This window comes from Pinus tabuliformis, chromosome 2_1 (genome assembly GCF_031772625.1).
Source record: "Pinus tabuliformis cultivar Carrire ecotype Pingquan chromosome 2_1, CPIR1, whole genome shotgun sequence".
NCBI lineage: Eukaryota > Viridiplantae > Streptophyta > Pinopsida > Pinales > Pinaceae > Pinus > Pinus tabuliformis.
Genome location: NC_142299.1, coordinates 90,593,173 through 90,606,604, shown reverse-complemented (window position 1 = coordinate 90,606,604; position 13,432 = coordinate 90,593,173).

The following is a 13,432-nucleotide window of genomic DNA, read 5'->3' as shown; positions in this document are numbered from 1 at the left end:
CAACAGATTCAATATCGAGCTCCTAGAAGGGAAGAAAAAACATGCATTCAAGGATCACTGCAGTAAGGACCACACACCAACAGTCAAGGGTAAGTCTCTTACAACAAGGTATGTATGATTAGTGTTTACATTTTGAGTATCATCTCTTACATATGTTATTGTAGGAAAACGTAAGTATATACAGGGTCTCGATTATATCTCTATGTCTCTATATGTCACAGTTAGTTTTGATACCACATTTCAGATGTTCTATTCTTGATACTACACATTTGATGCTACATATTCTTGATGCTACACCAAGTCTGCTAAATCTATATGATGTTGTAAGTTCATGTTACCTGTCTTGTCATAGTTGATAGAGTGGTCTCTGTTGTTGTACTTAGAACTTCGTCCATCACAAGTCTAAGGTTTGTCATCAATTTTTATTGTATATATCTTTAGGTCAGTTTTGGATATAGTCTTGCATAGAGTCCATGCCTATATCAAGAGTGGGAGTCTTTGTCTACTGCTGCAACAAGTCAACAACAAAAGTGACAAGCACACATCAGGTACACATTGTAATTTTAATTTGTATTGATTCATTATCATGCACTTACATGTGTTTTGCAAGGAGAGGTAAGTTGAAGGGTATTTTGTTTTGTTTTGGGATTGGTTTCGTCGGGAAAATTTTTCATGCAAGTAGAAGAAGGTTCAAGTACAAGATCAAGCAAGAATTCAAGAGCAGAAGTATAAAATCAAAGGAAGGATTGCAGTAGACATCCTTGAAGACATGATAACCATCCAGATATCATGAAGTATTTTTAAGGCTAAGAGTCATCATTGTAATGTTGTAAAAGAGTCATTGTTAAGAGTCATCATTGTAAAGATTGTAAAAGAGTCATTCTGCATAGAGTCAAAGATGTAGTGTTGGGAGGTATAGGAGTCACTACTGGGATGATTTCACGGTTGGGTTGTAGGTCATAGAGTGATTGGGTATTTGGTCAAGTACACAAAAACCATTGTAAATCTTATTGTATCGTGGATTGTTGTCCTTGGTTTGGGAATCCAAAGTCTTGTCTTATTTCAATCATTATAGGGTGGTGGGGAGGTGTTAGGTAGGTGTATGAAGTTGCCTACAAGTTGGAGCCTGTGAACACTTCAGGGTGGTAGGGTGGTGCTAGGGTGAGTTGTGGCTTGTTAGGGTGTTGGGGCATCCATTCAGTTGATTACTGAAGAAACCAAGGCATTGGGGCGTCCTTCCAGTAGGAGCTGGAGAAGAATGCTTTTCTAGAATTCTAGGAAGTTATTGCTTTCATTTCAATTGGGGCTGAAGATTAAAGAATTTAGTAGAAAAACTTTCTGTGGTTTTTGACCTGGTGGGGGTTTTTCACCTAAAATTCTTGTGCCTACTGTGTTATTTTATTTACTGTTATTACTGCATAAACATTAATAATAATTAAAGATTAACTAATTCTCTGAAAAGAATTAAAAGTGCTAATTGAAAGGAATACTGATTCACCCCCCCCCCCTTCTTAGTATTCCCAACAATTGGTATCAGAGCTTGGTTCCTTCAATAGTAGTCTAACAACTCAAAGGAGATCATGGAGTATACTAACAATAGAGTTCCTTTGTTCAATGAAAATAACTATGCACTTTGGAGTGGAAGAATGCAGGTTCATTTGTTGGCATAAGGATACAAAGTATGGAAAATCATTGACAAAGGCTTCACACCAACCAGGATGAATAATGTAAGAAAATATGGTATATGATGCAAAGACTAAAGATATCATTATCAGTGGGGTCATCGAATCTATTTATCTTAAGGTATTGAGTTGCAAAATTTCTAAAGAGGTATGGGGCAAGCTTGAAAATATATATGCAGGTGACTCAAAGGTGAAAGAAGTAAAGCTTCAAATTTTCAGGGAAAAATTTTAGCAACTCAAAATGAGGGAAGATGAAGATATTGCTGCATAATTTCAGCATGCTGATGAAACAAAAAATACATTGGAAGGTTTGGTAGAACCTATCGCAATGAAAATTGTTGTCAGAAAGATCTTTAGAACCTTGCAAGCAAGATTTAACCCTAAGGTATCTGTCTTGGAAGATAGATCGAATTTGACCAATCTCATCATAGATGAATTGCATGGAATTTTGATGGCATATGAAATGAGGATTGAAGAAGAGGATGGCACACCCCACTTAGAAACACATTTTCCGCATCCAAGAAGAATGGTAAGGACAGGCAGACTCAGAAAGAAAAAACTTGCAGTTGTAGGGATGAAGAAAAGGAAGAAGAGGAAGAAGAAATATTAGATAAAGAATTCGCCTACTTTATGCAGAAAATGAGAACAGGAACGGGAAAATTCAAAGGTAAACTTCCATTAATATTTTTTGACTGCAGTGAGGTTGGGCATTTTGCAGCCAAATCTCCTCACAAAAATGAGGCTGTTACGAATGGAAAAAAAGGTACTAGGAAGTTCAACAAGCAAGGCAAGAAGAAATGGTTTAAGAAAAGTTTCTTCACCAAAGAAGATAGTTCCTCATCCAAAGAAGAGAATGATAATGAAGAAGAATTCAATGAAAGAGTATTGTTTATGTCCAAGCATAATAAGAAAAAGGCACTTGATGAAGAAGGAGACGAAGAAGAAGAAATGACTGAGGTTGAATTTCAAAATGAAGGGATTAGTTTTATCAAAGAGCTCAAAGCCAAGAAGAAGCATGTCAACACACTTGAAGATGAATTAAAGACAAAAAGATAACAGGTCCTCAACCTTAAAATCAAGGTTGAAGAATACAAGAAAATTGAAGAATCTCTTAGGAAAGAATTAAAGGAAATCAACAAGGAAAGAGAAGCATTGGAAGATGAAATAGTGTTGGAAATACTGGCATGGGGGTGAATAAGTATTCCTTAGCAATTAACACTTTTAAATCTTTTTAGAGAATTAGTTAATCTTCAATTATTATTAATATTTATGCAGTAATAATAGTAAATAAAAGAACACAGTAGACACAAGAATTTTAGGTGGAAAACCCCCCTACGTGTCAAAAACCACTGAACACTTTTCTAATAAATTCTTTAATAAACAACCCCAACTGAAATGAAAGCAACAACTTCCTAGAATTCTAGAAAAGAATTCTTCTCCAGATCCCATTGGAAGGACACCCCAACACCCTGGTTTCTTCAGTAGTCAATTGAATGGATGCCCCAACATCCTAGACCAACCTACCACCCTGAAGTGTTCACAGGATCCAACTTATAGGTGACTTCATGCACCATCCTAGCACCTCCCTGCCACCCTATAATGACTGAAATGAGACAAGAGTGTGGATTCCCGTATCAGGGACAACAATCCACGATACAATATGATTTACAATGATTTTGACCTAACACCCAATCACACTATGACTTGCAAACCAACCATGACATCATCCCAAAAAAGACTCCTATACCTCCCAATAATGCCTTTTCATCTCTAGGCAGATTGACTCTTTTACAATAATGACTCTTCCAATGATGACACTTTTACAAATGAATCTTTTACAACTTTATAATGATGACTCTTGGCCTTGACACTTCTTCACAATATAAAAATGGTTGTCATGTCTTCAAAGGATGTCCCACTACAATGCTTCCTTTGATTTGATACTTCTGCTCTTGAATTATTGCTTGAAGTTGTACTTGAATCTTCTTATACCTGCATGCAAAATTTGTCCACGAAACCAATCCCAAAACAAAACAAAATACCCTTAAACTTACCTTTGCCTACAAAACACATGTAAGTGAATACCTGAAGTGTGCTTGTCACTTTTGTTGTTGACTTGTTGCAATAGTAGACAAAGACTCCCACTCTTGATATAGGCCTAGACTCTATGCAAGACTATATCCAAAACTAAACTAAAGATATATACAATCAAAACTGATGACAGACCCCAGACCTGTGATGGACCTGGTTCTAAGTGCAACAACATAGACCATTCTATCAACTATTACAAGACAAATAACATGAACTTGCAACATCATATAGATTTAGCAGACTTGGTGTAGCATCAAGAATATACAACATCAAATGTGTAGTATTAAGAATAGGACATCCGAAATGTGGTAGCGAAACTAATTGTGACATATATAGACATAGAAATATAACCTAGATGATGTATGTAATTACGTTGTCCTGCAAAAACATATTTCAGAGATGATACTCATATTTCAAATGTAAATACTAATCATACATACCTTGCTATAGGAGACTTACCCTTGACTTTGATGTGTGGTCCTTACTGCAGTGATCCTTGAATGCATGCTTTTTCTTTCCTTCTAGGAGCTCGATATTGAATCCATTGTATCTATGTAATTTCAGATCTCCAGGGTATAAAATTTCATCTTGTGGTAGCCCTTGGAGTCCTCTTTCCAACCCCATAGGTTTGATCAATATTGGATTCTTCAAGAAAGAGTTATGCCCAATATTCCACGATGACCTGATTATAGAATGGTTCAGTAGAGTGAACTTGTAAGAAGTGCCACATGTCATTGTTGCGACCTTCGGCCTTGAAAATGCTACTCAACAAACGACAGTCTTTCTTATTTCTGTGACTATTTATGAAATTTGAATCCAATGCTTAGAGAGAAATTTATGATGATTTTCCCAACATCACCTATTTGACATGGAATTTGGGAGCCTGCAAAAACCCTAACTTCCTCAGATCATATCTCTGCAAATATAGCGAACCAAGATCTGAAATTGTGTCACGAGGTTCATTAAGATTTAGGCTAAAATGTGCTTTAATTTCATCTTCTGAAGCTTTACAGAAAAAAATTTATAGCGAAAATTCCACGATGACTTGTTTGAAGCCACAAAATCCCTACTAGAGGAGGATATGAGGGTCACTATTTATATGAATGTCTTGAGTTGAGAGGGTCCTCAACAAGTGAACATTGGAGGGATTTTAGGAGAAAAAAAAAACATTATTAATTATTGACTATTCAATGACCACAACCAATTATGAGTGCCATGCCACAACCCCATAGGGTTTTAGCCCACTAACTAGGGTTACTAACTTCAAACATGAATATCTCTCAAACCGTGAAGAATTACTTGGCATGCCATATATCAACGGAAATATCCCAACGCATAGAATCCTTCCAGAATATCCTTGATTCATAATAGAGTAAGTTGTCAAGTCAAAATACCCATGCAATATCAATGTAGCCCCTGGTGCTGCTTGGGTTGACATCAATGACAACCACGGATCAACAATCTCGCCCTTTGGCATTGATGGCAACACAAATACTCACCCTACTATCATGACACCTCTTCCTACTGCCTTCTCTCCCCCTTTGTCATCAATGGCAAAGGGTAACCCCCCTTGACAAACTGTCATCCTGCAAACCTGTACACGCCTCCACTCCCCCTTTCCACTTAGTTAGATAAGAGAAAGATTCTAATGAGAACTTGGGAGAATCCCAAGGTTTTAGTGAAGATACTCAAATGCTTCATGAGGTAATGATTTGGTAAAGATGTCAGCAATTTGTTCCTTTGTGCCAACATATGCAAACTTGATATTCTTTTGAACGACCTTCTCTTTAACGAAATGATATTTAATCGGAATGTGCTTCATTTTCGAATTCATCACAAGATTATTGGAGATATTGATGGCGCTGGTGTTATCGAAAAATATGGGACTCATCAAACTTGACTCAAAGATCTTGCAAAGTTTGCTTCATCCAGAGAAATTTTGTACAACAAGTTGTTGCCACGATATATTCTGCTTCTACTATGGATAACGAGATTGAAGATTGTTTTTTACTTAACCATGAAACAAGACAACCACCTAGATAAAATGTTACTCCACTGGTACTCTTACGATCATCAACACTTCTTGCCCAGTCTGCATCTGTTTAAGCTTGGATAAATAAATCATTTCCTTTGGGATACCATAGACCATATGCTGCTATGCCCTTAAGATATCAAATAACTCTTTTGACAACAATAATATGAGATTCTTTTGGTGCTACTTGGAATCTTGCTACTTGTCCAACTACCTGCATCACATCACGCTGGGAGGTTGTCACATATAGGAGACTACCAATCATGGATCTATACAACCTTTGGTCCACATCCTTTAACAAATCTTCTAAGATTAACTTGCAACCTGTTATCATGGGGGTAAGGATTGGCTTGCAATCTTCCATATGGAAGTTTTTGAACATTTCCTTGTTGTACTTGGTTTGATATACGAATATTCCTTTATCGTGCTGAGAAATCTGAAGCCCCAAAAAGTATGTCAACTCGCCAAGCATAGAAATTTCAAAATCATTTTGCATTTTTGTGGCAAAGTCTTTACTTAATCTGTCATCATTGCTTCCAAAGATTATATCATCCACATATACCTCGATAATCATTAGGTTATCTTGATCCACTTTCACATAGAGATTATTTTCAGCACTTCCTTTCTTGAATCCTTGTTGATGTAGATACCTAGAAAGACGAGTATACTAAGCCCTAAGAGATTTCTTGAGACCATATAGTTACTTCTTTAATCTACAAACATAGTTTTCTTTATCAATGAGCAGAAAACCTTCGGGTTGTTCAATGTAAACTTCTTCTTACAATTCAACATTTAGAAAGTTTGACTTAACGTCTGTTTGGTAGACCTTAATTTTTCTCAAGCATGCATATGCGAGAAACATCGTGATAGTTTCCATTTTGGCAATAGGAGAACATGTTTCTTCAAAATTGATTCCTTCAACTTGTGCATATCCTTTGCAGACTAATCTTTCTTTATTCTTGGTAACCTGTAATCCTTCAACTGTTTTGCTCCCCCTAAATCTGTAATGAAACTGCCATCTTGTTCAAACTACCTTCTTGTCAATCGTAGACCTGTGCCATATATTGTTGCATAGACTCCTCATCTTCAAATTTCTAGGAGTCAATAAGCTGAATTGTTCAAAATAGTGTGTCATTTAACGGACCATCTTGACTTAAGCCATTAACCGAAGTAGCTATTGATTCCCCACAATTTTTTATGAATCGTGAAAGCATAACTATTGGGACCTTATTGCCTTCTTGATTTTGTTTCTCATCTTGTACTTGTTCATCGTGTACCTATTTTCCTTTCCAAACCTTCTTATTCTAGATGTCAAGCCTTTTATTCATGGTTGATTCCATATTGTACCTTTAGTTATGAGCTACTTGTCCATAGTTATGACATTTGTAACATTCGATATTATTCATAGAAGATTTTGTTTGGTGTTTATCTCGTGATCCTGCAAATTTGATTCTAGGGTTTTGCCAATAATAGTTGTACATGTCTGGAACTTCACAAGCCCTAGCGTTATGTCCAAAATTGTTACATTTTTAACATTTGACATCATCTCTCCAATGATCAAATTTTTTGATATTATGCTAAGTTCCGGAATATCCATTTATGAAGGATCTCCTGGAATTATATTCATTCCAAACATACATGCGACATTTTGTAACTCTATGTCCAAACCTTCCACATGAATAACAATGACCATAGAAGATAGGTTGGTACCTGCGAGGAAATATTCTTCGAGGAATTGTCTTCCAAGGTTCTTCGTGCGAGTCTTGATCTCTTGATTTAGTTGAGAGATCTATCTACTTGGTAGATTTTGCATATCCATCTTCTTTAATTGTCATAAAATGACTCGACTTCTTTTCGAATTTTTCTTTGTAACCAAGACCAAACTTGTTGCTGTATGATCGTTTGTCGTTGATGAGTTCGTCCAAAGTATTTGAACTGTTGGCATAGTTTTGAAAAGCTTTTCCATTTTTTACTTCCTTTCATAGAGCAACTATTTCAACTTCCAATGCTTCTCTTTCCTTGTCGTTTTCCTTTAATTCTTTCCTGAGAGATTCTTCAATTCACTTGTATTATTCAACCTTGATTTTAAGGTTGAGTACATGCTCTCTTTCTGTCTTCAATTCATCTTCAAGAGTGTTGGCATTCTTCTTCTCGACTTTGAGCTCTTTCATAACCTTAATCACTTCATTTTGAAATTCAACCTCATTCATTTCTTCTTCTTCATCTCCTTCTTCGTCAGGTGGCTCTTTCTTATTGTGCTTGGCCATAAACAATACTATTCCATTGAATTCTTCTTCATATTGTTGTCTTCTTCAGATGACGAACTATCTTCTTTGGTGAAGAAAATTTTCTTAAACCATTTCTTCTTGCCTTGCTTGTTTAACTTCCTATGACCTTTCTTTCCATTCGTAACAACCTCATTTTTGTTAGGACATTTGGCTACAAAATGCCCCACCTCAACACAATCAAAACATATTAATGGAATTTTACCTTTGAATTTTCCCGCACTAGTTCTCATTTTCCGCATGAAGTAGGAAAATTATTTATCTGAGAGTTATTCTTCCTCTTCTTACTTTTCTTCATCCTTACAACTGCAATTTTTTGCTTTATGAGTCTGCTTGTCCATACTATTCTTCTTAGATGCGGCAAATGTTGTTTCAAAGTGAGATGTGTCATCCTCTTCTTCAATCTTGATTTCATATGCCATAAGAATTCCATGAAATTCATCTATGCTGAGATTGGTCAAATTCGATCTATCTTCCAAGACATATACCTTAGGGTTAAATCTTGCTTGCAAGGTTCTGAGGATCTTTCAGACAATAATTTTCATTTCAACAAGTTTTCCCAAACCTTCCAATGTATTTGTTGTTTCATCAACACGATGGAAGTATGCAACAATATCTTCATCTTCCCTCATTTTGAGTTGCTCAAATTTTGCCCCGAAAATTTGAAGCTTTTCTTCTTTCACCTTTGAGTCACCTGCATATATATTTTCAAGCTTTCTCCATACCTCTTTAGCAGTTTTGCAACACAATACCTTAAGATAACCAGATTTGATAAGCCCACTGATAATAAGATCTTTAGCCTATGCATCATATACCATATCTTTATTACCCTGTTCATCTTGGGTTGCTGTGAATCCTTTGTCAACGATTTCCCATACTTCGTATCCTTGCGCCAGCAAATGAACCTGCATTCTTCCACTCCAAAGTGCATAGTTATTTCCATTGAACAAAGGAACTCTATTTTTAGTATACTCCATGATCTCATTCCAGTTGTTAGACTGTTATTAAAGGAACCAAGCTCTGATACCAATTGATGGAAACACTTAGAGCGAGGGGGGTGAATCAGTATTGCTTAGCAATTAGCACTTTCAAATCTTTTCAGAGCATTAGTTAATATTCAATTATTATTAATGTTTATGCAGTAATAATAGTAAATAAAAGAACATAGTAGACACAAGAATTTTAGGTGGAAAACCCCCTCCGGGCAAAAACCACTGAACACTTTTCTAATAAATTCTTTAATCTTCAGCCCCAACTTAAATGAAAGCAACAGCTTCCTAGAATTCTATAAAATCATCCTTCTCCAGCTCCCACTAGAAGGATGCTCCAATGCCCTGGTTTATTTAGTATTTAAATGAATGGATTCCCCAACATCCTAGACCAACCTACCACCCTGTTCATAGGCTTCAACTTGTAGGCGACTTCATGCACCAGCCTAGCACCTCCTTGCCACCCTATAATGACTGAAATGATACAAGTGTGTGGATTCCCGTACCAGGGACAACCATCCACAATACGATATGATTTACAATGATTTTGACCAAACACCCAATCACACTATGGCCTACAACCCAACCATGAAATCATCCCAACAGAGATTCCTATACCTCCCAATAATGCCTTTTCGACTCTAGGAAGATTGACTCTTTTACAATAATGACTCTTCCAATGATGACACTTTTACAAATGACTCTTTTACAACTTTACAATGATGACTCTTGGCCTTGACACTTCTTCACAATATATAGATGGTTGTCATGTCTTCAAAGGATGTCCTGCTACAATGCTTCCTTTGATTTGATAATTCTGCTCTTGAATTCTTGCTTGAAGTTGTACTTGAATCTTCTTCTACCTGCATGCAAAATTTTCCCGGCGAAACCAATCCAAAAACAAAACAAAATACCCTTCAACTTACCTCTACTTGCAAAACACATGTAAGTGCATAATAATGAATAAATACAAATTAAAATTACAATGCGTACCTAAAGTGTGCTTGTCACTTTTTTTGTTTACTTGCTGCAGAAGTAGACAAAGACTCCCACTCTTGATATAGGCTTGGACTCTATGCAAGACTATATCCAAAAGTGACCTAAAGATATATACAATAAAAACTAATGACATACCCTAGACTTGTGATGGACCAAGTTTTAAGTACAACAACAGAGAACATTCTATCAACTATGACAAGACAAGTAACATGAACTTACAAAATCATATATATTTAGTAGACTTGGTGTAGCATCAAGAATATGTAGCATCAAATGTGTAGTATCAACAAAAGGACATCCGAAATGTGGTATCAAAGCTAACTATGACATATAGAGAAATAGAGATATAACCGAGACCCTATATGTACTTACCTTGTCCTACAAAAACATATGCCAGAGATGATACTCATATTTCAAATGTAAACACTAATCATACATACCTTGCTATAGGAGACTTGCCTTTGACTATTGATGTGTGGTCCTTACTGCAGTGATCCTTGAATGCATGTTTTTTCTTGCCTTCTAAGAGCTCGATATTGAATCTGTTGTATCTATGTAATTTCAGATATCCAGGGTATTAAATTTCATCCTGTGGTAGCCCTATGAGTCCTCTTTCCAACTCCATAGGTCTGATCAATATTGGATTCTTCAAGAAAGAGCTATGCCCAATCTCCAACGATGACCTAATTATAGACTGGTTCAGTAGATCGAACTTATACGAAGTTCCATGTGTCACTATTGCGACCTTAGGCCATGAAAACACTTCTAAAAAAACCACAGTCTGTCATCTTTTTGTGACTCTTTATGAAATTTGAATCCAATGCTCAGAGAGAAAGTGATGACGAGTTTCCCAAGTCACCTGTTTGACATGGAATTTGGGAGCCTGCACAAACACTAACTTCCTCAAATCATATCTCGGAAAATATAGCGAACCAAGATTTGAAATGTGGTCACGAGGTTCATCAAGATTTTGTCTCAAATGGGTTTTAATTTCCGCCTCTGAAGCTTCACAACAAAAACGCTATAGTGAAAATTCCATGATGACATGTTTGAAGCCACAAAATCCCTACTAGAGGAGGATATGAGGGTCATTATTTATATGAATGTCTTGAGTTGAGAGGGTCCTCAACAAGTGAACGTTGGAGGGATTTTTGGAGAAATTGTTTTATTATTAATTATTGGCTATTCAATGACCACAACCAATTTGATTGTGATGCCACAACCCCATAGGATTTTAGCCCACTAACTGGGGCTACTAACTTCAAACATGAATATCTCTCAAACTGTGAAGAATTACTTGGCGTGCCTTATATCAATGGAAACATCTTGATGAGTAGAATCCATCTAGAAGATCCTTGACTCAGAATAGAGTAAGTTGTCAAGTCAAAATGCCCATGCAAGATCAGGGTAGCCCTTGGGGCTGCTTGGGTTGACGTTAATGAAAACCACTGATCAACAAATAGTTTCTCTACGAAAGGAAGTAAAAAATGGAAAAAAAAATTCAAAACTATGCCAACAGTTCAAAGACTTTGGATGAACTCATCAGAAACCAAGGATCATACAATGACAAGACTGTTCTTGTTTAGAAAGAAAAATTTGAAAAGAAGTCGACTCCTTCTATGACAATTAAAGAATATGGATTTGCAAAATCTACGAAGCAGATAGATCTCTTAGCTAAATCAAGAGATCAAGACTCACAGGAAGAACCTTGGAAGACAATTCCTCGAAGAAGATTCCCTCCTAGGTACTAGCCTATGTTTTATGGTCATTGTTATTCATGTGGAAGGTTTGGACATAGAGCTACATAATGCCGCATATATGTATGGAATGAATATAATACCAGGAAAGCATTTAGAAATGGATATTCCATAACTCAGCATAATATCAACAAATTTGATCATTTGAGATATGATGTTGAATGCTTCTAATGTAACAATTTTAGACAAATGGCTAGGGATTGTGAAGTTCCAGACAGGTACAACTATTATTGGCAAAACCCTAAAATAAAATTTACAAGTTCACAAGATAGACACCAAACATAATCTTTTATGAATAACATCGAATGTTACAATTGTCATAAATATGGAAACATAGCTCGTAACTGCAGTTACAATATGGAATCAACCATGTATGAAAATCTTGATGACGAGAATAAGAAGGTTTGGAAAGAAAAACAGGTACATGATGAACAAGTACAAATGAGAAAGAAAAGAAAGAAGGCAATAAGGTCCCAACAATTATGCTTTCACGATTTGTAACAGATTGTGAGGAATAACAAATTGCTTCGGTTAATGACTCGAGTCAAGATGGTCTGTTAAATGACACACTATTCTGAACAATTCAGCTTATCGACTCCTAGAAATTTGAAGATGAGGAGTCTATGCAATAGTATATGACACAAGTCTATGATTGGCAGACATGTAGTTTGAACAATATGGTAGTTTCATTACAAGTTCGGGGGGATAAGAATAGTTGAAGTATTACAGATTCAAGAAAGGAATCACTGAAAAGCAATCTCTATGTGAAAGTGGATCAAGACAATCTAACGATTATCGAGATATCTCAACAGGATAAAGGAATATTCATATATAAAATCAAGTACATCAAGGAAATGCTCAAGAAATTCAAGATGGAAGATTGCAAGCCTATCCTTACCCCCATGGTAACAAGTTACAAGAAGATTTGTCAACGGATGTGGACCAAAGGTTGTATAGATTCATGATTGGTAGTCTCCTATATGTGACAGTCTCCTTGCCAGATGTGATGTAGACAGTTGGACATGTAGCAAGATTTCAAGAAGCACCAAAAGAATCTCATATTATTGGCTTCAAAAGGAATTCTTTGATACCTTAAGGGTGCAAAGAAATATGGTCTATGGTATCCCAAAGGAAATGATCTGGTTATCCAAGATTATACAAATGCAGATTGGGAAGGAAGTGTTGATGATCGTAAGAGTACCAGTATATTAGTGTTCTCTCTAGGTAGTTACCTTGTCTCATGGTTAAGTAAAAAACAATCTTCAATCTCGTTATCCACAGTGGAAGTAGAATACATTGTGACAACAACTTGTTGTACTCAAGTTCTCTGGATGAAGCAAACCTTGCAAGATCTTCAAGTTCAGTTTGATGAGCATATTCCCATTTTTTGTGATAACACTAGCACCATCAGTATCTCCAAAAATCTTGTGATACATTGCAAAAAAAATCACATTCCGATCAATTATCATTTCATTAGAGAGCAGGTCGCCGAAAAGAATATCAAGCTTAAATATGTTGGGACAAAGGAACAAATTGCTGACATCCTTACCAAAGCATTACCTCGTGAAGCATTTGAGTATCTTCACCAAAAGATTGG